The sequence below is a fragment of the Elgaria multicarinata genome, chromosome 14, assembly GCF_023053635.1.
Source record: "Elgaria multicarinata webbii isolate HBS135686 ecotype San Diego chromosome 14, rElgMul1.1.pri, whole genome shotgun sequence".
Lineage (NCBI taxonomy): Eukaryota > Metazoa > Chordata > Lepidosauria > Squamata > Anguidae > Elgaria > Elgaria multicarinata.
Window position 1 is genome coordinate 18,546,705 of NC_086184.1, and position 25,669 is coordinate 18,572,373.

Consider the following 25,669-nt stretch of genomic DNA (forward strand, 5'->3'; position numbering starts at 1 on the left):
TGAAGGCTACAATCTTATATGCTTACCTGGGATGGGAAACTTATTTATGGCTGCAATCCTCTATCCTTACATGGGACGAAGGATGTATTTAAGGTTTCAATTGCTCCCAGAAAGTTTTATTCCCAACAATTTTTAAGTGATCCTTGGAAAAAAATAAGTTTGCAAACCCCTCCTTTAGATACATCTGAGGGACCTGCAACAGAAGGAAGACAGGAAGTGAGTCCCACTTGGACAGGAAGTGAGTCTTCAAGAGGGGAGTTTGTGCCCCATGGTGATACTTTCCTGGCTACAAGCACACCAAACTTATTAGTCCTTTTGGCTGTGACTATGGCTGCAATCTTGAGCAGAAGAATGCTCAGTTAAGTGAAATCAAGAAGTTACCTGGAAAGGTGTCCAGGATTTCAGGCTCCACCCTCCTCTTTTGCAACTCTGCAATTAGTGATCTAAGTTGTTCATATTACCTGTTGTGAGTCTCTAGCAATAATGAGACCAGGGCAGGATCTACACTACTGCTTTAAAGTGCTTTAAAGTGCTTTATAGCAGTTTTGACAACTGTTGGGGCCCAGGACACACTCCACATACAATTGTCAAAACTGTTATAAAGCACTTTAAAGTAGTAGTGTAGATCCGGCCCAGTATACATTTATTCTTACATTATACATAGAAGGAAATCAGATTTTTTTTTCTTTCATTAGAAAACTGTTGGGAACCCCTTTTTCAATAAAACAACATGTCATTGTCTTATGTTTGGTTTTTTTTTTAATTGGAAACAGGATTTTTATTAGAAACAGCTTGTATAAGATTTTCCTCCTTCCAATTTTCAGGTTTGTCGAGTGTGTGTGTGTGTGTGTGTGTGTGCGTTTGTGTGTGTGTTTGCAGTTACAAGAACTATTTCAAGGGTTCCAAACGGTGTGATTTTCCTGCATTTCAGTGATTAAGACCATTTTCAATTATACATGTGTTTTTTTATTATTTCATGGCTCTAGGATAGATTCTCAACACTATGCCTGGTGAATTAATCATAAACCTTTCAGAACTATTAGTGGAGGTTGCATGTGCAAAACATGGCAACGCGAGTGAGAGACGAGGAAGAAATGGATTGGGAGGAACCAATATGAATTGAGAACCATCAAAATGTATTCAAGTCTGCAGTATGAACTGTCTGAGCTCTTCATTCTTTTTGAAAAAGAGATGTGGATGAATCCACCTTGCCATTTTGAGATCCTTGTCCGTTTAAGTGGTACAAATCGTGTCTCTAGCTGAGTGATGAAGGATTGATTCTGACAGGGACTAAATGCAGTGTGTTTGCCCAAATGCCTCTGGTGTGTTTGCCCAATGCAACCTTGGCTTTTATCAGTTAAATCTAGCCCTCACCCCCAAACAGACACATACCAATCAAGTTGCAGCAAAGGTCAATCTACTTTGAGAGTTGGTGTGGTTGTAGTGGTAGAGTGTTGGACTGGGAGTCGGGAGATCTGGATTCTAGACCCCACTCAGCAATGGAAGCCCAGTGGGTGACTTTGGGCCAGTCACAAACTCTAAGCCCAACCTACCTTTTAATTTTGTAAACCGCCTAAAGAGCGTCGGCTATTGGGCAATATAAAAATGCAATAAATAAATAAATAAATAAATAAAATACACTACCTCAGAGGGTTATCACGAGGATGAAATGGACAGGAGGAGGATTATGCTGCCCTGGGTTCCTTAAGGAGGAAAAATGGTGGGATGTAATAATAAAATATATTTATTTTCCCACCCTCAGACCTCTTACCAGGCCAAATCAAGCACTCTGTTGCATGTGGTAGCCTCCCGCTCAATTGACTTGCATACAGGTTTTTCTTTAAAAAAAGAAATTCAAAGTGTGTGTGTGTGTGTTTGTGTGTGTAGATGAAGTAGGACTGAAATTAGAGCAGGGATTTGTGACTTTGATGCCAACTTTCCTTTTTTCCACAGGGCACTTACATGATTGTTTCTATGTTTTTTTTCAACCTCGTCAGCTACTGGCTCAAATAACAAAAGCTTTCCTAAAGCTTTTAAAACTTGATGTTGTGCAGACTTTATACTGTTAGTTTTACCCTACCCTGTGCCTGTTTGCCTTCTCTTCCCCTCCTTATTGTTTTACTATGATTTTATTAGATTGTAAGCCTATGCGGCAGAGTCTTGCTATTTACTGTTTTACTCTGTACAGCACCATGTACATTGATGGTGCTATATATATATAAATAAATAAATAAATAAATAAATAAATAAATAATAATAATAATAATAATAATAACAACACGTGCCTGCCTGCAAGACTTTGTTGTGGGACCCCATCTGTTTATTTTTATTATCCTTTTCATTCACACAAGGTCTCATGTCTTGGGAACTGATCTCCCAAGCCTCTCTATATAAGGAGCATCAATTCATGTTGTTTTGCCATTTCCTAGTAGTTATCTGGCAGACTTGAAAATGGCAGCATTTTGGCATCATATTTAAAAGAATAATGGCACATGTTTTCTTTCTAAGATTTGTGAGAAGGTACCTGGAGCATGTCTGGAGGCTGATATTAAGAGGGGTACTCTAAGATATTTTTTTTGGTGATGGTGGGGTTTCTGACATGCTTTAACCCAAAGAATAGGCTTTGGTATTTAATCATTTTTTCATTCTCAGGATGTTTCAATATTATGTTTCAACTGACCCCAGAATAGTTGTTTTAAACGAATATAGTCTGCTTTTGTTTTTATTTTATGCTTTTTATGGTTTTAAATTTTGTATATTTGTTTTTAATGGTCACTGTTTTTAACTTGTGTAAAACGCTATGGGGCGTTATATAAATGTAGTAAATAATAATAATAATAATAATAATAATAATAAATATTTTTGCAACATCTATGATATTAGCTTTATAGTATTGTTTATAAAAGAAATGCAAAGAAAATCAGTAACAACAGAAAATGTAAATATTTATCTTTGTGTTTGTCTTAAATCTCAGGCCTGATCCAGCCAGAACCCATACACCAAACAGCTTTGAAGGGACTCAATTCCATGTGTGAAGAAATGATACTTTATTGATGGAAAATGGATGCAGAGGATAAAATCAAAGAGAAGTTTACATATGCACCATGACTCACAATCCACAGTCACTTCAGTTCCCCCTAAAAGTGACAGGCATTGTCCGATAGGGGCTGTTTCCTGAGCAGGTGGTGCACCTCCCCGTCAGGTAACAGGCCAATCTACTCAGGGTTATATAGAACCTGTCTCAACAGACTGTCAGAAGGCACACACACACACACACCTCCCTTCACTCTTCAAAAGCTGCTCTACCTGGAGCACATTAAACAGAGGCAAAGCAATCAAGCAATTTAAAACAAATATAGCAATAATTAAACTTTAATTATTCTGTGGGCCTGTGCTGTTTGGGGAGCAGGTGAATCAGTGGGCCTGTTCAGAAGACACCTTAAACCCTGCTGGTTAAGACTTTTGGTTAAGCAGCAGGGTTTAAGGTGACTTGTGCGATGCATTTTGCTAAACCCTGCTCACTCACTAACCACAGTCGGACCGCCTGCACAGGGTTAGAGGCTTTAACCGTGGCTTAAAGTATTATGTGCGACAGCATGGATTGTGGTTAATGCTAACCCCAGAGAACCACAGTTTCGCTAACCACAGTGTCATCTGAACAGGGCCAGTAATAGGCATATGGTTTATTGGGACCACCATATTTATAGAGTATATGTGAGATACCATGTTGTAAAGAATGTTTTGGATCTCATTGGGGGTTGAAAAAAACCCTGCTAGATTTACAGTAAAAAACGTTTCCACCAATAATTCTCTCTTTGATCCATTTCAGTAGCTTTGCAGTGTTTGTTCTTGATAGATGTACTGATGTCTTCTTCCCTTGTATCTTCCTTTTTCATAGTATTGGTATTATTATTTCTGGCAGCTGTATGTAAGCACTTTCATGATGAGTCCCCAGGCTGGGCCAGATCTCCTTCCAGTTGGTTTTGATAAATATTTTTTTCCCTTTCCTTACTTTTCCCCTTTTGACAGTGCAGTCCTGTGCATGTGAGGTCAGATATAAGCACCATTGAGTTCAATAGGACATAATTCTGGGTACGCTTGTATAGCAGGGATGGAGGACCTCTTTTGACCAGAGGGTTAAATTGCACAGGATGACCACATTGGGGACCACATGCCTGTAGTGGGCAAGGCCACATATGAAAATGGGAAGGGCCCCCACATGACTGTCATGTGGCTAGGGTTGTATGAGGATCCCCCCTTCCCTAGATCACACCTTCTGAACCAAACATGACTCAGTTGCAATCTAGGCATGCAACACAAGGGATGGAGGTTCCCCATGTCTCTTGCATAGGTATGAAACCTTAGTGATAGGTTTGTCTCTTCCACATTCCTATAACACTGACTTTGCTTTTATTACCATCAGGTTTGAATTAGGTTATCGCAAGAGATTGTCATACTGGGAACGTAAATCAGCGAGTTCTTATTTGCATGGGATGAAATAAAGCTACCTAGGGAGGTTGTGGTTTCTCCTACACTAGAGGCAGCTGGACAGCCATCTGTCAGGGATGCTTTAAGGAGGATTCTTGCATTGAGCAGGGGGTTGGACTCCATGACCTTACAGTCCCCTTCCAAATCTACTATTCTATGATTTTATGAAAGCATAATGGAGGGCTGAAGCTAGATGTTTGTAAGAGAGGAGTGCGTGTGTTTAATGAAACAATTCTTCAGAGGGAACACAGACAACACTGCCTACAGTAGTTTACTAGTTAGAATGAAATGCCAGGTGGATAACTTTTAGAATCAGAAAATAATAGCTTGTATAAACAAGCATACAAAGTTTAAGGGAGGGAGAACACCTTACAGGATGAGGAATATAAAACATTAGGAAAAAATATATGTTCTGTGGCCAAGTCCAATTTTAAATCCAATTGGCTGGCAGTTCCTTGAAGTCATTCTGTTCTAAACAGGTCTGAGCTCATTAGAATTACTGCCTTTCGATGGAAGGATGAGAGTGTGTTGGCTGATTGCATCTCCCACCGAGTATGTGCAGGAGTGGGAGGAAGTTAATGAAAGTAATACTTTAAGTGCTAAACTGAATTTAGCAAGCGAAAACTGGTGATTTGCATCTATTTTGATCTGATTGGGTGGCCTGCCTCCATTGTCCCAACCTTAGCTTTTCCCCACCCTTATTATTACAACCTTTCCAAAGAGTTACAAATAACAATAGAAAAAGAAAAGAGGTTTACAACAAGGTTTATTTTAGACACAATTAGAGTGGGCACAGATGATCTAGATGCAATTTTTATCACCAGCAGGCTGTATTTCACTCTTTTTTTCTTTCCTTTTTTTTTTTTTTAAATAGAGGTGTGAACAGCATTGTAAGCTTCTGCTGGTTTGGGGGCATGTAGTGCTGTTAAGGGATTGTGTAGTGGATTTCATCCAGGGTAGCACAGGTGAAGGGATCAATTTGTTCTCTTTCTTCGGTACTAGATAGTTTCTAGGAGCTCTATCTCTGTTGCCATTGGCCTGACAGATCTGGCTGGGTTATCCTCACCCGAGATAGAATCAGGGCAAGGGTTTTCTTTTCCCAAAAGCTTTTAAAACTTGATGTTACTTGGACTTTAGACTGTTAGTTATACTGTTAGTTTTTCCCTACCCTGTGCCTGTTTACCCTACCCAGTGCCTGTTTGCATTCTCTCCCCCCTTATTGCTTTACTATGACTTTATTAGAATGTAAGCCTATGCGGCAGGGTCTTGCTATTTACTGTTTTATTCTGTACAGCACCATGTACATTGATGGTGCTACATAAATAAATAAATAATAATAATAATAAAGGGTCCTGAGAGCCCTATTGTAGGGTGACCATATGGAAAGGAGGACAGGTCTCCTGTATCTTTAACAATTTCATGGAAAAGGAAATGTCAGCAGGGGTCATTTGTATATATGAAGAACCTGGTGAAATTTCCTCTTCATCAACAGTTAAAGCTGCAGGTGCCCTGCCCTCTTTTAAATCTGGTCACTCTAGTATAGCTCCTGCAGCTTTAACTGTTGTGATGAAGAGGGAATTTCACCAGGTTCTCCATATATACAAATGACACATGCTGAAATTGCCTTTTCTATACAACTGTTAAAGCTGCAGGAGCAGCTCCTTTTCATATGGTCACCCTACCTATTGTTAGAGCCTTTCTTGAGTCTTACCACCAGCACCCCATTTCCTTTCTCACTCATCAGCAGACAGATTGACCCCATTTGGAAAGGATGTAGATCAGGGGTGGGCAATTTGTGCCCTTCTAGATGTTTTGGTCCCTTCCTTCCTTCCTTCCTTTTATTAGTGCCCCATCTTCCTACCAAAAATGGCACTTAAGTCAGCTTACAGTCACTGACAAAAAAGACAACAAGCAAATACATTAAAAACAATTAAAAACACAACAACAGAGTAAAAACAGCATCCAGTTCAACAGGACCACTTAGATAACAAGATGCTGCTTGCTATCTAGAAACATGCCAGGAAAAGGCTGTGATGGGTTGAATAGTCAGCAGGGAGATTAGTACTGTCTACTATACTAGCAGGCTGAATTGCACAATGTAAGAGTACTAGTTTGCCTGGAGGATGTCAAGATGTTTTGTATGGTTTGTGGTTGTTTTATGCCAATAAAGGTACATTGATTGATTGACTGATACAACTGTTAAAGATACAGGAGCCCTGTCCTCCTTTTCATATGGTCACCCTAACTTCACACACCAAAGGCAGGCTTGAAAAAACTGCTGTTTGCCTGTCAGTAGAAGGACAGGAGGGAGAGAAAGAGAGAGAGAGAGAGAGAACACAGACTTCCTTAGCTCTAGCCCCTATTACCAAGGATGAGGGCAGATGAGAGTTGTAGGCCAAAACATCTGGAGGTGCAAGGCAGGTAAACATCCAAGTTAAACACACAAAAAGAGAATAATCTCAGGATGCTGTAAATGAATTGTAGGCAAAAACATCTTGAGGGCCACAAATTGCCTACTCTTGAGATAGATGATGATACCTAAACGTGGGTGGTAAATATTTTGAATCGGGGATTCAATTGTTTCATTGTGTCATGTCTAACCCTACTGCCCCTGTTTTGGGAGAAGATGTTTCAGTTAATCAATCAGAAGCAGATTTAGAACTAGAAGACGCAGCGCCAGACACCAGCCAGCCTGTACCAGTGGGGGAGGAAGCTCTCATGGGTGATTCCCCAGCTGGGAGTCAGCCCTCTCCAGAGCTTACCTCCTCAAGGCCAAATCCTACACACTCAGTGGGAAGTGAGGTTACTTCTGGGGGTGAGCGTCCCAACAAGCTAGCTGATGCTAGGGTCCGCCGGAAGCTCAAATGCACAGCAGCGTGGGAGGAAGGTATGAGAAAGTTGGTTTGATTATGCCAGAACCTGTCTCCGCACCAGAGTCTCTGAAGTTACAGGCGTTTGGGAAGTGGCTTCCTATTCTTCTTTAATGGATAATTGTCTTGCTTGGTTTGCATAGTTTTGCCTAGGGGGACGTTTCCAAGAGGTTAGACTCTCTTCAGGTAGAAGAGATGTTTGTTGCTTAATAAAAGCTTTGTGGATTACTTAGCAAGCCTCGTCATTTGCCTCCCATCAAAAGCAGGAGTGTTCTGAGAAACACGACACGTTGTTTCTCTGGCCACTGTAACCTATAGAGATGGGACATGCATTTTGGGCATCAATGGCTCATTGAAAAAGGTTGAGTATGTACTTTTCCAATATCTTTAATATAATGATGCCTAAAGAAATTCGTACGTAAGTTCCTAGGTTGTAGCAGGCCTGACCTCAGTCACCTAAATGAAAAGCAGAAAGTCCTAGAACTCTTCTTTTCTACCTCAGTTAAAGGTCAATTTCTCCTCATGGATGCACAGGTGGCACTCCAAATGCATTCAGTCAGTGCCCCTGGCAGTCCTCTGAGAGGAGAATTTGGACACAATTTTTAACTTGCTTTGGAATCCATCCAGTTACGGTGCTATGCCGTCCTCTCCCCAAGGAAATTATCCTGCTGCTTGAATGAGCTCCCTTTTAAAAATGTCCTCCTTCTCCCCAGTGCAATTCCACCCACCCCGATTTAGTTTGGCTCGAGGCCTTTACTTCACCGCTGTCTTACCTTTTTCAAATGGTAACTCTTCTTGTTTGTCTTCTTTTTGTAAGAAATCGCTGCATATCCTCTTTCTTGTTTGCTTTTTCCTTTAGGGGCTTTTGTATGGATTTGGAACAGTAGGGGACTGTGGGGCTGCAGTTGATGGGATTCTTCCTATCACCAAGGGAAGTTTCCCTCTTCTCCACTGAATTGCGATGAGCGTAGGAATAACTACCATGGTGATAAGAGGTGAAACTACATGGCAACGTTACCTGGGCTTTAGAAGTTCTCCCTCAAGCTTCCAGTTGTAGAGTTCTGACTTATTCAGTGATACAGTCACCATTTTATTGACTTATTGATAAATGGAACTTCCATTTGTAGGCGTAGAAGATAATTAAGCAAACAAGGAGCGTCACCAGATGGGAATTTTCTTGGTTTCCCTACCATCGCTTCCCCTCTCCACTTCTGTCCCACAATTTCATTTTTCATCACACGGGGGGGGGGGGAAAGAGGAAGTAAACAATGACCACGTGGCCCATTCAGTGGGCATTTTTATTGCTCTGCTTTTCCTGCACACAGCAGGAAATGGCGGCACGTTTCGCTTCAACCCCGAAAAGTTGGATTTTCAGGGTCGTTTTTTGTCATGGAAAAATGACCAGAAGGAGCAGGAGATGCATGGGACGTGGACAGCATCGTCAAAAGGACCCACAGACATCCATAAGTGGCCAGTAACGAGTGTGCTATAAAACCCTCATCTGATACGCTCAAGAAGAGAACTGCCAGGTCAAATAAGGTCCATCTAGGCTAGCATCCTGCATCCTACAGTGGCCAACTAAATGCTTCCAAGAAGCAAAACTTGAAGGCGATAGCAACCACTACTATTGTTTCCTCAGCAGCTAGCTATTTTTCTTCATCCTGAATTTGAATCTGAGCTGAAGAAAAGATCCACAGGTTGTAAATCTCCCCTCTCCTTTGAGGAGGGCTTTAATGAGCCACTGCATTGTTTTCCATGAATTTTGCCGACATTTCTAATTGAAATGTGCAATATTCCGTACAAACTTTGTTGCTGGCTGTTTTCTGACTTAAGGTATCTATAGACGGAAACAATTTAAAACGACACACCATAATCTGGAGAACTGCACAGGGAGTAAACAGGAGGCTAATAATGGTTCTGTTGTGTTTACTCTGACTTTTATAAAGAGGTAATTTGCAAGAATTAAGATAATCCCAGTATAGTTTATAATTTAAATGTCAGTCAGAATGAATGCTAAAATGCAACTGATTAATGACAGATTTCTGGTGGCAAATTAATTAGTATTTAATCCCAAGGATGTATTAAGATACCATGTGATAAAAAAAAAAGAAAAAGGAAGAGAAAAGGAGAGTTAATCAGCAGTCATTTGACTAAAGGGAACCAACTGTGTCTTTGGTTTTGTGGTGTTTAGGTTTGAGATTTCTCTCTGAAAGCTAAATGAGTTTTCTCGCACTTATATGAAAGCGCACCACACCATCAAAACAGATTGAACAGAGCTCTTGTGTGGAGCGGAATGGAAATGAACGGCCTTTTAAAGGAATTATTTCAAAAGAGAAACCAGTGGCAAAACAATATCCGACGTGCAGCTTGATTCTACACGTACATGCTTGAAAGTAAGTCCCACTGTGTTCAGTGGGGTTTTCTCCCACATGATGCAGCCTTAAAAAGGGGTTTCTTCCCTTACGGTTTTAGCATTGTTTTGTGTACATGTTTGCTTTTTATTTCTTTCCACGCTGCATGCTGTTCTTTTTTAGTATCCTTTTTGGCTCCAGCTTTAAAATAATTGCTTGGGAATATATAGGGGTTTTTTTTGGTGACGTTTCTAGTCCTAGATGAAACTTTGTGTAAATAATTGATTGTACTGGTTAAGCAATCCTTTAGGTCTTCAGCATCTGTTGATTATTGTTTTGGCTGTATCAGATTTATTCTACTCAGAGTTGCCCTTTAAGAGAGTGGAACCCCTGTAAAGACAATGTTAGGCCTAGTTCACACCTTCATGTACATCACATGGTTTATCTGCTCTTGGGCCTTTGTTTACACATGAAGGCCCACTGTTCAACGATGGCTGCATCTAGACATATTCATTCATTCATTCATTCATTCATTCATTCATTCTAGGGCTGCACACAAGACCCCCGATCTACTTTGGATCCTAATCTGCACCTTCCGGATAGGGCCCAAACTGGTTCGGGTCAATCTGGACCTCCCCCGATCTGATCCAGAACCAGATTCAGAGTGAGATCCGGAGGTCCAGACCGATATTCGGGCCCCATTTTGCCCCCCTTCCCCACTTACTTGCCTCCGTGGTGGATGGTGGAGGCAGGTAATTGGGGACAAAATGGGGGATGAATAAGCCCCCCTCCCCTTACCAGGCTCTGCCGCCCGCTGCCAAATGGACCACAGTGGCAGTGGATGGCAGAGCCAGGTAAGCCCCCTCCCCTTCCCTCCTCCCCCACTTACCTGGCTCCATCGTGGTCCGGGAGGTGGCTTCAACTGAGGCCCAGACCTAAGATCAGAAACAGGCCGCGGCCTGTTTCTGGTCTTAGGCCTGGGTGTCAGTTGAAGCAGCTGCCCAGACCACAATGGAGGCAGGTAAGCCCCCCTACCCCCTCTCCACTTAACTGGCTCCCCTGCCGTTGCTGCATGGACCATGGCAGCGGTGGACAAGGGAACCAGGTAAGCTCACTTCCCCACTTACCTGGCTCCGGAGCTTCGGACTGGTCTGAACCACTTTGAGCCAATCTGGACCTCCCCCTATATCTGGGGCACAAAAAGTTCTTCTAAACATTTATATAATAAGTTTTAAAAATCCACATATCATTTTCTCCCCACCTTTTATGGTTGAAACGTGTTTGGGATTTTCGTTTGATGTTTGTTGTATGTGAACCATTCTGTTTAAATTTTAAATGTACGTATTTGTTTTAAGATTAAAAGATTAAAAATATTTTCTACTTGTTACAATAAAATATAATTTTATTGTAACAAGCATAGTTATACTTAAATTTGATATATTGTTTTTGTCAGTTTCCTTAAACTTATTTTGCTTTCAGGTTTGGTTTTGGTTTAAGGTAACATTTTTTCCACACTTCTGTTGGATTCCCTAACATCCTGAGCCCTCTGAGAAAATTTGGATCAGTTCTATGAAAATAATATAATAACTTTAATTTTATTTAAGTGTTACCTTTATATCCTGCCTTTTTTCCTCCAAGGTGGCGTACATAACCTTCCTCCTCTCCATTTTATCCTCACAACAACAACCCTGTGAGGTGGGTTGGGCTGAGAGTCTGTGACTGGCCCAAAGTCACCCAGTGAGCTTCCATGGCTGAGTGGGCACTAGAACCCGGATCTCCTGACTCCCAGCCCAATGCTCTAACCACTATACCACACTAGTGAGCTGTGGTGGATAGAGTAAGCTCTTGGACAGAGTGCTGCCTGTATGCTTTCCCTTATATTTCCCACAAGTTAATTGGGGAGAGAGCCTTACATTTTTAAATGGAAGCTGAACAATTTGGGAGCAGTTCTGGATTATCCCTGTTGCTATGGTCTTGGAATCCAACATCCAACTTGTTTGGGAGTGAAAGTATCATTCAGTATTATTGAGTTCATTGAGTATTATTGAGTATCATTTAGTATTATTGAGTATTATTGAGTATTATTTAGCACTGATGAGTGCTGCCTGGAACAAGTTGCCACGTAAACCACAAGCACTGCATTGCACTACCTATGTTTGTTCTGTGCTTTGTAGAACAGTTTTGTTCAGATACCACACACTCTCTTTAGAGGTTGTCTGGCTTGTTTTCAACAATTCCAGTCAACCCTCCTGTTGCAAAATGTCAGCAGTGCAGCCACCCACGCTGGGAATCGACGCCTCGTCTTCCTCTAACCTGTCTCTCTTCTTCACAGCAAAGCGGATGACTGTTAGGTTTGCTCACTTTCAAGATCTTTCCAACACCTGTCACTATTTGATAGCTAGAACATATGGGGAGATCTCCCAGCAAGCGCCAACCTTTCGGCAGCTAAGATCAATTGCACCATTCATGAAGTGTGACTAGAGATAGAAGAACCAGTGAGTTTTGAGATCCCCGAAATTCTAAAAAAACCAAAACACTTCGAAGTTCATTTGGTTGATTCCTGTTCCCATTTTCACTTGGTTTGCAGCTCGTTCAAATGGGGAAAGTGTGTCTTTCTGTGCATAGTTTTCAAAACTGTCCCCCCCTTGACTAGAGTGTAAACACGTAAACTTCTCAGTAGACATATATATATATTTTCTGAGAAAAACACCAGTTTGAAGAATTTCTACTGAATATTCTCTACATCTTTCGATGTGGTGACAGTCTCCTCCCTGCAACAATAGCCTGGAACAACACTAGGGGCATGTCTACACCATGCCTTTTCCTAGGGATCGTCCCGGGATCATCCCTGTGTGGCCACATGACTCACAGGGGAACCCGGGGACAGGAAGGGCTGTCTTAGTTTTTACCCCAATTTTCCCCGCGGTCTTGTGATCATCCCAAGACTGTGGGAGGTGTGGGCGGCTATCCCGGTTTTGTCCCAGCTCCTCGCGAGTAAACGCAAGGAGCCAGGAACCTGGCATAAGGCATGGAGCTCTTCAGGCTCTCTGTGTCCATTGGGGATGGGGTGGGGGAGTGGGAGCAGGGTTCCCCCCTACCTTTGGCGGAAGAGTGCCTGTGCACTCCTCTCCTGGTATTTTTTTTAAAATGGCAGCCGTGCCATCCTTCTGGGATGGCGCACGGCCATCTGGACACCCAGGGAGGATCGCGGAAGGCGGTAAGTCCGTGATCCTCCCCTTACAGCCTTGTGGTGTAGATGTGCTCTAGGTCTATGGCATTGTAGAGGATGCAAAATGGTGTCCAGGGTGCCAATATAGTTGCTGATGGGTTTATATAGTATTGCTGCATCTTGTTAAAAAGGCAGCTAGGAGAGTAAAAACAAAAGGGCAAAGCAGAATGAGCATTTACCAGCTCCACATAAACACACAATAAAAGAGTCCACAGCTTTCTTTTAGTGAAGAAAGAAAACAGCTTTTCTCATGAGTAGTCTTGCATTTACAAATGCTGCTGCAGGCACTGCAGAGAGTTTTAAAAAGGTTTGTTCAGTCCATTCTTTGTGTTCTATAATGCTGGACAGGAGGAGTAAGCACATGTACTCCCAGCAATGGAGGAAGGCAGAGAGAGGGAGAGGGGGGAAAGGAAGGGGAGGAACAGGAAGCCACAAAGTAGCTATAGAGATCTTAAGCCTAGCTATGCCCGAAATCCCTATGCATTAACTAGCTAACGATCAAACTGCCCCCTTCCTGTCACTTGTAGAAGAGATTGCAATATTCCCAACAGTTAGTGCTGCTTTGGCTTGTAGCAGCAAGCAAATCAACACCAAGCCTTAGGGGGAAAAGAAGATTTGCCACTGCCAATGCTAATCAGTGGTGCAGTGGCGACAGGACTTGCAGGGACACAGTGCCACAACTTTTTTTTTTATTAGCAGGGATGCTGATGTCATCTGCCACCTCCCTCAGAATTCCCTGCTCCCTCTGAGTTTAGCTGCAATTCTCACCATAGCTGATAAGAAATGAATTTTTCCATCAACAATATATTGTTCTCTGTTGTAACGTAATGCATGTTGGGGTGTCTTGGCCTGGAATTGGCAATAATGACAAAATTGGCACTACAAAATTCCTGCTCCTGATGGCGATGAAAACTGGTAGAACTGGTTTGTTGAATTTTGGGAGTCTCCTTGGAGGTGCAGCTGTTTGGAGTCTTGCGAAGAGCACTTGCACTTCAAAATCTGCCACTACACAACTCCCCATGGTGTGTGGTCTCCTGCACCTGGAGAAATCCATCAAAATGTCCCCAGTTTATCTGCCGACAAATCAGGTGGAACATCTTGAGAAGCCAGCTGTGCACAGCTCTTGTTTGTATACATTCAAGACTAAATGGCAAAAAAGGCAGTGTAATTTTTAAGAACGTTCGTTGAGGTTACTTTGGGTCCTCAAAATAATGAACTCAAGTCAAGCAGTCATTAAAATGGACTGGATCAGGCCTGGCGCCAGCGTACTGACAGAGACCACTAGCAAACTAGGTCCCCAGCTTTGGTTTTTCATAATAGCAGCAGTGAAAGGTGGGAACTTTAATTCCCAACAGAATCCCAAGATAGCATTGTTCTGGGGAATTGTGGGAAATTGAAAAGGAAGAGGAGGACACCAACAGGGATCACTTTCACAATGGGTCACTGAAACCTGGAGCCAGCTCTGGATTAAACAATTGGAGGGGATCTACACTAGTCAAGTTGGAACGTGTCTTACCGTTTTTAAGTGTGCGTTTGGTAGTATTTCGCCACATGACGTTCAGTTTGTGACATTTTATGGTTGTCTGTTCTCTGGTTTTTATTTTGAACTTCTCTGAAATAAGTTGTTCTATTTGGTATGATGTGGCCGATTTCATCATATTAAGTGGGTTTCCTGTAGTTCTTAATTAGCCAATCGCATTCCTGGGGGGGGGGGCATGTTTATGGGTCTTGCTATTTACTGTGTAATCTGTACAGCACCATGTACATTGATGGTGCTATATAAATAAATAATTAATAATAATAATAATAATAATAATAATAATAATAATAATTTCCGTGCCCAAAGTTGGAGCCGTTTTTTTTCTTTCAAGCCTCTTTTTTGCAGACACTTTTAGTTTCACTTTTGGGAGGCTGTTGGCTAGATCTTTTGTAAGTGGAAGATTCTCAGAGAGAAGCGGAAGTGGGAGGGGAAATTGGCAGATGGGGAAAAAGAACAAACAGATTTCTTTTCTTAGTGTGGCCAAAAGAAATGCATTCCCACGGAAAGAGAAAAGTAAACAAACGTTTTAAAAACGGCTATGTTTTAAATCATTCAAAAACAAAAAGTTCAATGACTGTAAAAACAACATTTCATATACTAGTGTAGACCCCCCTCTAGAAGAAAAGGAGTACATAAAACTTTCACACAGTCCCAGTCTTCGGCATAGTCCTATCAAACTCAACAAGAGATACTTCCAAGTAAGTATACATTAGATAAAGCTGTTCGCTCATTGATCCTACTATCCCTTCCTGAGCCAAGGATGAATCCTTCAGATTTTACATTCCACCCCTCTTTCTATGCATGTGGGCAAGATTTGTTCCTCTAAGTTGATAGTATTTGTCACAGCACCGATAAAAAGAATTTCTGGCGAGTTGATCAGATATGCCTAACTCTGCCAACAGCTTGAGTCAAGTGTCCTTTTTTTTGCAGGTCGATTGGAACATAAGATTAACTGAGTTGCTTCAGAATCACTTGGCTATTAAACCTTTTATCTGTATGCATTTCCCACCCCCAGGAGGATTTCGACGAATCCTGCTATCTGTTTATATGATGCCTAAGAGAATTAATGTGCAGTTATCCAGAGTTATTGTTGAATAATATCATTAAAAGAGACCAGTTATTATGACATACTCTTGCTGAATTGTTACTACTAGCTGGGACTGCCAGCAGTGACAGAGATGCATTCAGGATCAGGACAAAGTGATGCCTTGAGTATATACACCAGTATCAAATGGCATAATGGGAGAGAAGTTTTGCCAATTCTAGATATACATCTAATAGCTCATGGAAACACTGCTTTCAGTGTTTTTAACATACCATCAAGAATGTGGGAAAAGAAAATGGGGAAATATAGGTACTTTCCTTCATAAATACTAGGGCTGTGCATGGACCTCTGAACCGCTTCGTGGCCTGATCCGGAACTTCTGGATCAGGCCCGAACCGCTTCAGGCCGATCCACCCGTCCCCTGCTCTGCTCTGCAGAGTGAGATCCAGAGGGGCGGATCAGGATTTTGCCCCCCTTCCCTACTTACTTGCCTCCGGTAAGCCCAACTCCCCCCGCCCCCTTACCTGTGTCCATTGCGTTTCCTCACGGGCTTCAATTGAGGCCATGGCTTGAAGCTGGAAAAGGAGGCCATGGCCTCTTCTGGCTTGAAGCCTCGGCCTCAATTAAAGCCCACAATGGATTGCAACGAACACAGGTAAATGCCTCTCCCCCTACCCCCTTACCTGGCTCCACCGCCATCGCCACATGGACTACAGCAGTGGTGGAGCCAGGTAAACTCCCCCGCATCCCCTTACCTGCCTCCGTCGCGGGCTTCAACTGAGGGCCAGGCCTCAAAGTGGAAGAAGGCCACAGCCGGCTTCCGCTTTGAGGCCTGGCCCTCAGTCGAAGCCTGCGACGGACCGCAACAGAAGCAGGTAAGCCCCCCTCCCCCTGCCCCCTTACCTGGCTCCATCGCCCTCGCTGCATGGACGGCGGCGGTGGCGGAGCCAGGTAAACCCAACTCCCCCAGCCCCCTTACCTATGTCCGTTGCGGTCTGTCGTGGGCTTCAATTGAGGCCCCAGCTTCAAGCCGGAAGAGAAGGCCACGGCCTCTTCTGGCTTGAAGCTGGGGCCTCAATTGAAGCCCATGATGGATCATGATGGACACAGGTAAGCCCCCCTCCCCCTGCCCCCTTACCTGGCTCCATTGCTGTCGCTGCACAGACTGCGGCACTGGTGGCGCTGCCAGGTGAGCCCCCTCCCCCCACTTACCTGCATCTGGTGCTCCGGATCGAGACAAACCACTTTGCCTCAATCTGCAGCCCCCCCGACCCGATCCATCTCCACCTTTGTCAGAGGCGAATCAGGCCGCTCCACTATCGCTTCTCCGAACCGAAATGAAGTGGAGCACAGCCCTAATAAATACCTCCATGGTAAGTTCAAGACATGTTGAGAAATCCAGTTCAGTCACACTGAAGCACCAGAATCCACCCAGTGCTAACTGGGCCAAACCTAGGAACGTTCACTTGATATGAAGCTTTTCAAGCATAATGTGAAAGTCCTGTATTTTGGGGGATGGCAGAATAAGCACTAATGTAGTTGTGCAATTCTGCTGTACCACAGCACCATCTAGAGGTTACATAGAGGAACATATAGAAAGGCAGAGATGGAGAAAAAAACCCAGTGTGTGTGTGTGGGGGGGGACATGTGTAGAAGATCCGATCTTAATCTGGAAACCAAAGCCATGGTAAAGTGGTGGGTTTATCTATGTGGCTGCCATTCCTCTCCACCCACTGCACACACACAATGTCCCAACAGTGCAATGCTATGTCATGTGGAATTGGCAGTTGATCTCCCCCCCCCTGCCCACATAAAATACCCCAGAAATGGCACTTTCTCTCACCATCTCCATCATAAAAATAGAGGATGGAGAGAGAGCATGGACATAATGAAAAACAGAAGGCAAGTTGGTGCAACCGCCCTCTGAAATTTCCCCCAATTTCTTGGTCTTTTTCAGCTGCTGGAGGAGCACCACTTCATGGAAACATATGAACATAAGAAGTGCCATGCTGGATCAGACCAAGGGTCCATCTAGTCCAGCACTCTGTTCATACACTGGCCAACCAGCCATCAGCCAGGGATGAACAAGCAGGACATGGTGCAACAGCACCCTCCCACCCATGTTCCCCAGCAACAGGTGCATATAAGCTTACTGCCTTGGATTCTGGAGGTAGCACATAGCCATCAGGACTAGTAGCCATTGATAGCCTTCTCCAGGAATTTATCCAACCCCCTTTTAAGGCCATCCAAATTGGTGGCCATCTCTATATCTTGTGGTAGTGAATTCCATAGTTGAACTGTGCACTGTGTGAAGAAGTCCTTCCTTTTATTTCGAGCCAGGCCTACTTACAAAATGTGCTTTCTACCCCCCTTTGTCGTTACAGATGGATTTCATCATGAGTGGCCTTTATACATGGCCATTTACTTTGATGGTTCTTCTAGATGAGATAGGGCATCTGAGCCTCAGGGCCATTTCTGTATCCCATGAGTGAAGTCCTACAGGTTGGAGCTGTGTATGAGCAGATCTTGCAATTTGAGGAATTAGCTCCCAGCCTTTCAGGGCAATCTGAGGCCATAGCTAGACCTAAGGTTTATCCCTGGATCATCCAGGGGTCAAACCTGTTCATCTAGGTGATACACAGGGGATCCAGTGCTCAGGCAGTGGTGAACCCTGGATGATCCCAGGATAAACCTTAGGTCTAGCTGTGGCCTGAGTCTCAGCATCTGTTGCTTTTCAAAAATTAAGGCTTGACACCATTGTTTTGCAATCAGGTTCCATGGTTTTTGTTACTGAATTGTTTCTGCCAGGACTTGCATTTAGCCCTATCTTTTTGGAAGAGTGTATCTATATTAAGGAAGTACATAAAAACTGGCAATTAAACTGTCTTATCAAATGTTTGCAGCTTATTAAGTCATTCAGTTGCACAGGAAAGTATTAGTGTCAGCTCAGTGATATAAAGGGAAGACTTTGGAAAGGGTGATGGTAGGAGAATAATGAACCCCTCCCCCCTATGTTACTATGATGATATATCTGGAAATTCTACCTCTGATGTTTTTCCCATCGTGGGTGGAATTTCCAAATATATCATAGTGGGGGATGATGCCTTGTTATTCCCCTTCACCACCTTTTTATACATTAGATCTAAGGTTGGAAGTGTTTCCAAGTGGTCAGGCCACATGGAGGGCCCCTTCCCTGCAATCTGGTCAGACACATCCAAATTATACAGAGAAGCCCAATGTTCCCAAGAGTTAGTGCTGCTTTCACTTGCAGCAGCAGCAGCAACGAATCAACCTTAGGGAAAAAAAGAAGCTGTGTTATCCAGAAGCTGCCACTGCTAAAGTTTCTAAAGCTAAGAGCTGTTCAATGGTGGACTACATCACCTTGGGAAGTGGTGGTAGGCTCTCCCAACTGGGGGTTGTCTATATGTGGGGTATGGCTCTTCTGCTGTCTGACGTCAGTCTGGGGCCAATCCGGTGGCGGTGTCTGGTGGAAAGTGACCAGCGATTGGTCACCTTCCACTAGGAAGAGGGCGAGGTGGCCCAGAACCCCCCTGCTCCCTTCCTCAGCATTCGGATAACCCGAAGCCACCTTAGAAGATGGAAATTGCAGGGTTTTGGAGGGAGGCCCACCAACCCGGTGCCATGAAGACAGCCCCCTGGAGGTATTTAAGCAGAGTTTGAATAGGATGCCTATCTATAAGGGATGTTGTAGTTGCACAATTCCTACATTAAACAAGGGTTGGTTTAAATCACTTCCAAACTGCCTTGCAGCCCTAAAATTTCATGCTTCCATGGTTTTGTAGCCTTGCTCAAGTGACTGCAGCGTTTGTCCACCAGTTACATGGGGTTGAGTGAGAAGAACAACACTGTAGTAAAAGCCAGAAAAAAATCTTTGCCATTGGATTCTGTTGAATGTGAACTGTTCAATAAGTCCTGACAATCACCATTCTAACCTGGTTCATCTCTCTTGCAACATGACGGAATTCCAATGGCTTCCTTGAGAAGGACAAACCCAGAGAGAGAAAAGAGAACAACAGGAAGGTAAGAGCCAACATCCCAGGTAGGGGAGAGATTAGTATATGAAACAAATCGAACATTTCATTTGATCACACTGGGAAATTCAGCAGCCTGGTTTGCAAAGAATTTTAGTTCACGCGTTGCTATTTCACAGTTCATTAACATTTAGTTTTCTCTAACAGTTATGACAAATCACCTTTTGTTGTGGAACAAAAAAAAGTGCAACATCATTGCTGGTGTCTCTTAAAATACACCCCAGCAAAAGTGAAAAGATCAGACTTTCTCTGCTTGTTCTTTCAACAAAGAATAATCATAAAATGCCCCTCCGTGCCTCTCCCTTCTCAAGCTGCAAATAAGTAGGGGGTGGGTTTCAATGATTTTCACAGCTCAAGGGTGAACTTCATCCCAAGGCCCAGAGCTCTTATCCACTGCACTGTGCTGGTGGGAAACAGAATCTCTTCCTTCTTTTTTTTTTTTTTTAAAAAAGTATTTTGTGATGCCGCAGTTGTGATAGAAGTGTAGCTCGTCTTGATAGCTACACTTGGAATGCTCTTGGAATGCCAAAAATGCATTGACCCACTGAAGCTCTAGGAAAGAGAGGGCAGAATGGTGGTCTTGTGAAATTGTCCCCACTTCTTCCCCATTCTCTTTCACCCCCATCTCCACCGAATTTCAACAGAGAGCTTTTGGTTGGATATCACTGGATCAATGTTAAGCAAAATGAAAAGGATCAGCATGGAAGAAGGGCATTCCATAGGAAGCAGTGCCTAAGATACTGTTTTAGGTGTTCTCCTAATGTTCAGCCAAAAACTGCCTCCTGCAGTTTTTGCCCATTCATTCTAGTCCAGTGGTTCTCAACCTTTTTTGCTCCATTCCCCCCTTTCACCATTGTTAAGAATATAATCCCCCCCTTCCCAAGATAGTCTAACTCAAAAGGTGCATTCCAAATAATATGCATATAATATTGAAAATCTTTTATTTATTTTTTCTATATTAGTCCCATTTAAAGGGGCAACACAAAGCATGGCCCCTTTTACATTCTCAGCTCCCATGCTTTGCGTTTCCCCTTTAAATGGGAAGCTTGAAACTTCTAGGATTGCGAGGGAGGGAAAAGAGAGCAAAGGCCTGGCTTTTGCAGATGACATGACACTTTTCTGGGACGTTTTTAATAACATGTGTAGGGACACATAATCTACAGGACATCATACTTTGCTGGATAGTGGTCCCAATTTCCACCCCCCCGACAACGCATGTACCATATTTCTTCGATTCTGAGACACACTTTTTTCCCCATATAAACATCTCTAAAAATGGGTTGTATCTTAGAATCGCGGGTGCGTTTATTACATATTTCTTAGAATCAAAGCTTTTTTTTCTGTTGGTGGTACTGAAATTAGTGTGCGTCTTACAATCGATGACATCTTAGAATCAAAGAAATAGGTAATCTAGTCCCTCGCTCTGAAGCAACGTAGAATAAGTCTGCCCCATCTTCTCATTATGTCCCTTCAGATATTTGAAGAGAGCCATTATGTCTTCCTTTAATCCCTTAAGTGACCAGATACAAAACAGGGCAGGGTTCCTGCAGCTTCAATTGTTGTGATGAAGAGGGTGCTGCATGCGTACAAATAACACCTGTTGAAATTCCCTTTTCTATTCAACTGTTGAAGATACAGGAGCCCTGTCCTCCTTTCCATATGGTCACTCTACTCTCATTACTTGAGGCAAAAGACAGGGCAGCTGTGTCTATAACTGCTACCTTTTATTGATGAGAGGCAGGATCAACTCTCAGGCCTTAGCCAGACCTACCGGTTTAGCGGGATGGAAGGGTGAAGATCTCATGATATTTTTATCACGAGATCTCCCTCTCTGTTCATACATGGTGTGCGACGACCTCAGAGGGAGAGGCATCACACCCAGGGCCAGTGCTACCATAGAGGCCACTCAGGCGGCTGCCTAGAGCGCCAAGCTAAGAGGGGCGCCGGGCACAGTGCAGCACTCATGCGCGTTGGCTGTGAGCCGGCCCGGCCCAAGGATTCAGTTGGGCCTGGGCAGGCGAGATGGCGCGCTGCGACTGCCCAGCCGAAGCAAAGCCAGGGACGCTGGGGTGGGGGTGGGGTGGCTCCATGTTTAGACTTCTAGAACACGCCCAGAAGTGTGTGTGTGTGTGTGTGTGTGTGTGTGTGTGTGTGAGTGAGTGAGAGAGAGAGAGAGAGAGAGAGAGAGAGAGAATGTATTGGTGAATGGGGTGCATGGGGTCTTTGAGTGAATGCATGTGTTCATGCATGTGTTTGGAGTAAGTGAGGCTGAGTGTGTGTGTGCGCGTGCATGTGAGTTGGGGGGGGATGATTTGGAGGTGATATTCCTATTAAATAATGCATTTTAGACCCATAGACGTTTCTTTCCAATTTGTTTGCTATAATTGGCATGACGTATTTCTTGCACTTTAAAATAAATTTAGCAGTTTCAAGTTTTGTGCTTCTTATTTTTTCAAGGAAACATACGTTCTTAAAAATCAAAGTTGGCATTTTTTTGGGGGGGTGGGATGAAAATGGCTGACCTTGCCTAGGGTGCAAAATAGTCTGGCACCGGCCCTGATCGCACCCGCCATTTTGTTTTTTATTAAAGGAGAAGATGTGCACGAGTGCTCATGTGCAAAAGGTAAGCTTTTTTCCCTCCCTGCTCCCCCCTCCCCACCCCTGATGGGCGCAGTGCTCCTGAGGAGCTCTGTGCCCCATGCGCGGGTCCCGGCTCCTTGCGAAGAACTGTCAGGAACCAGGACAAACATATTCCGTGGTCTCGGGCTCAGCCCGGGACAGTGGAAAAAGCAGACTCAAAGGGTAGGGCGAGATCCCAGGGCAAGGGAGGGATCATTGCTCCCTGATCCCGGAATCCCCTGTGCTTCATGTGAACACACAGGGACGATCCCGGGGATCGCCCCAGGATTTCGCTCCATCTAGCTATGGCCTCAGTCTCTATCCATAACTCTATATCACTGTCTGTCTATCTCCTGCTTCTTTTTGCTGTTTGTAGGTTCACTGCTAATTGCATAACTGGTGGGGAGATCAGCCTTCCTCAATCAGATGCCTTCCATTCGTTTGGGACTCCAGCATGGGCAATGGGCAGCAGTGCTGGAAGTTGTGGGCTAAAACATTTGGGTGGTACCGGGTTGGACAAGACTCTTATAATTGTAAACTTTGACTAGTTGTAGTCATTGCTTTGAGTAGTAGTAGCCATTGGTTTCATTTGGGTTCAGTTTCTGTTTTGGAATCTTTTTCTTCATAAGCTATGACTTCATTTAGTGAAGACAGATAATAAACTGAAGCGTGGGAGGGCGTCTGCAAACATTTAATGCTAAATTGCTTTTAGATTGGGGTGTTATATCTACATCTACCCATAATCTATGGGCATATGCTTAAGTAAACATGTGTGGTCTTTGTCAACTGTATTTTTCATTTCTCCCCTCCCCACCCCCCACAGTAAGCCATCGTCGTAATTAATGTCACGGACACCTTCTAAAGAAATTGATTGAGCGAGGCTCGAGTATTTTCAAAAACGTCTGATTTGTGTTGTTTATTTTTTAACGTCACTGTGTGAACTTATCAACAACTGAGCCCCTTCTTCTACAATAGCCACCAGCTGTGAGATTCTCATTCGTTCAGCTAATTTCCGATGCTTAAATAGCCTGAGAGCTGTGTTAAGGTTTAGCTCTGCTCAAAAATCAAATTTACATCCTGGCTTCTACCTTTTTTCATTAGCGTGCTGTTAGAAAGACCAATATACTTGTCAAATACTTATTATCACAGTTTGGAGGTGGGTGGAGGAGATGAAGGAACAGAAGAGAAGAAAGAAACATTTCCCCCCATTATAAGATGTGTGGCGTGCTTGCTGCTGCTTTTTAGACAAATTCAGAGTGGACCTGTCTGTTGACAACAACTTTCACATTGAGGACCAATCGGCCACAGAATATCAGTAGCAGGGGAGGGGGGTATCTTAGAAAGGTCAGGTGTCCTTTTTTAAAATTTACAGAGATCAGTCCTCTATTTGAATGACTGCCAAAGGACTGTCCTATAGTTTGGAGGCATCCTCTATTTGAATGGTTAGCTAGTTCAATTATAGATAATGAATCATCAGAAGGAAACTGTTGATGGGCCTTGAAGCTGCCCATCAACAGCTCTTGGACAGCAGAATATGTCTATCCAGGCCAATCCAGTGGAATTTTAGGATGCTTTTAGGTTTTTTTTTAGCATGTTTTAACAATGTATACTATATTTTTAATCAGTATTTTATGTATTTTATACTTACTGTTGTTCCCTGCCTCGATCAAAATGGAGAGGCGGGTAAGAAATAAAATTATTATTATTATTATTATTATTAATGTGCAAAGCACACAGGCCACCCTGTCATAGAGTTCCACACTATGGTGAAATGTACTGTATTTCTATTGAAATTATATTTATTTCTAAATTTGCATCTCTACATATAAATTAAAATATGAAAATCCTATGGATTTTCTTTTGTCTTCTTCTTCTTCTTCTTTTTTTTTTGAGATGAATGTCCTCTCTTTTGGAAACCAACAAGTGGCCACCCTAAGTCTACTGCTCTCGTACCCCGCTTGTGGGGTTCTTGGAAGCATCTGGCTAATGACTGTTGACAATGAGATGCTGGACTGTGAAGAGCTCCACGTCAATTTAGCACCTTTGCAAGCCTTGAAAAAGCTGTTTCCTAGCCTAGGGGGCATCTTAACTCATCATAGAGGTGAAAGTGCTACCAGATCCTTTTTGTCAGGGATTGAACTGGGGACATCTTCTTCTTGCAAAGCATGCATGCCAAAAATGTGGAGGGAGGTTCCCCCTTTTTTTTCTTATGGGAGAGCGGCATTCAGCTACCTGAAGCATGAAACAGTATGATCCAGGAATGTATTGACCATGTATTCTGCTATGACTGCAGATTGGACTGTAATAATATCACTCAGCTAGGGAACAAGATTGGTTTGTTGACCTTTAATGAAGTACAAGAGAGACGGCTGGCATGTAACACTTTTTTCTTCTTCTTTGCTGACATTAAGAGATCAGCCTTTGCCATATTGTTGGGTTTGGTTTCTTTTCTTTTTTACACCAGCTGTTCTTTCATTTCCATCTGCCAATTTCTTTGCTTCAAAGGTCTCTTGCTCTATCATCTTTTGTTTAAGGTGCAGCAACATCCCCCCCCCTTTTCCGTGTCTTACTTTGTTTGTAATGCCATCTTGATAGGTTCTAGTGACAGATGAGAGTTCTGTTTGGTTCATTTTTGATCAAACAATTCCAAAATGTCTTCATAAATAGAATGAAAGAACTGGAGATGCTTTGTCCAAGCTTAGCCCTTGAAGGCTGGTGGACGTGAGGGATAGAGCCTTCTTGGTAGTCATTTCCCATTTATGGAACTCTGTTCACTTGTGGAACTCTGTTCCAAGTGACTTCTGCCAATTGATCATTAAAGGGCAAGTGGCCTTAAAAACTTAATCCTTTACCTTGGCCTATCATTGAGTCAGGCCAATATTGGGTACTATTTGCATATGGCTATCTGTTTTAATTTTGATTCCATTATTCTTTAATTATTGTTTTTATCATTGTTTGGTAGCTTTAAATGTTGTACATCACCTTGGGCTGTTTTTCCTTAAAAGGCCTTATACATGTTTTAAATAAAGACATTGTCTAGGTTTGAATCACTGTGTATGCCACCATATTTTGGTGCTGAATTAGGATTTCTGCCTCTTTTTTCTTTTCTTTTCTCTGACAGGCTGCTCATCTTTAACACTTACATGGCAGGCAGACACAACGTGATCCTCTCCATGCTGGTAACAGTATCGGCCAGGGATGAACAAGCAGGACATGGTGCAACAGCACCCTCCCACCCACGTTCCCCAGCAACAGGTGCATATAAGCTTACTGCCTTGGATTCTGGAGGTAGCACATAGCTGTCAGGACTAGTAGCCATTGATAGCCTTCTCCAGGAAGTTATCCAACCCCCTTTTAAGGCCATCCAAATTGGTGGCCATCTCTATATCTTGTGGTAGTGAATTCCATAGCTGAACTGTGCACTGTGTGAAGAAGTCCTTCCTTTTATTTCGAGCCAGGCCTACTTACAAAATGT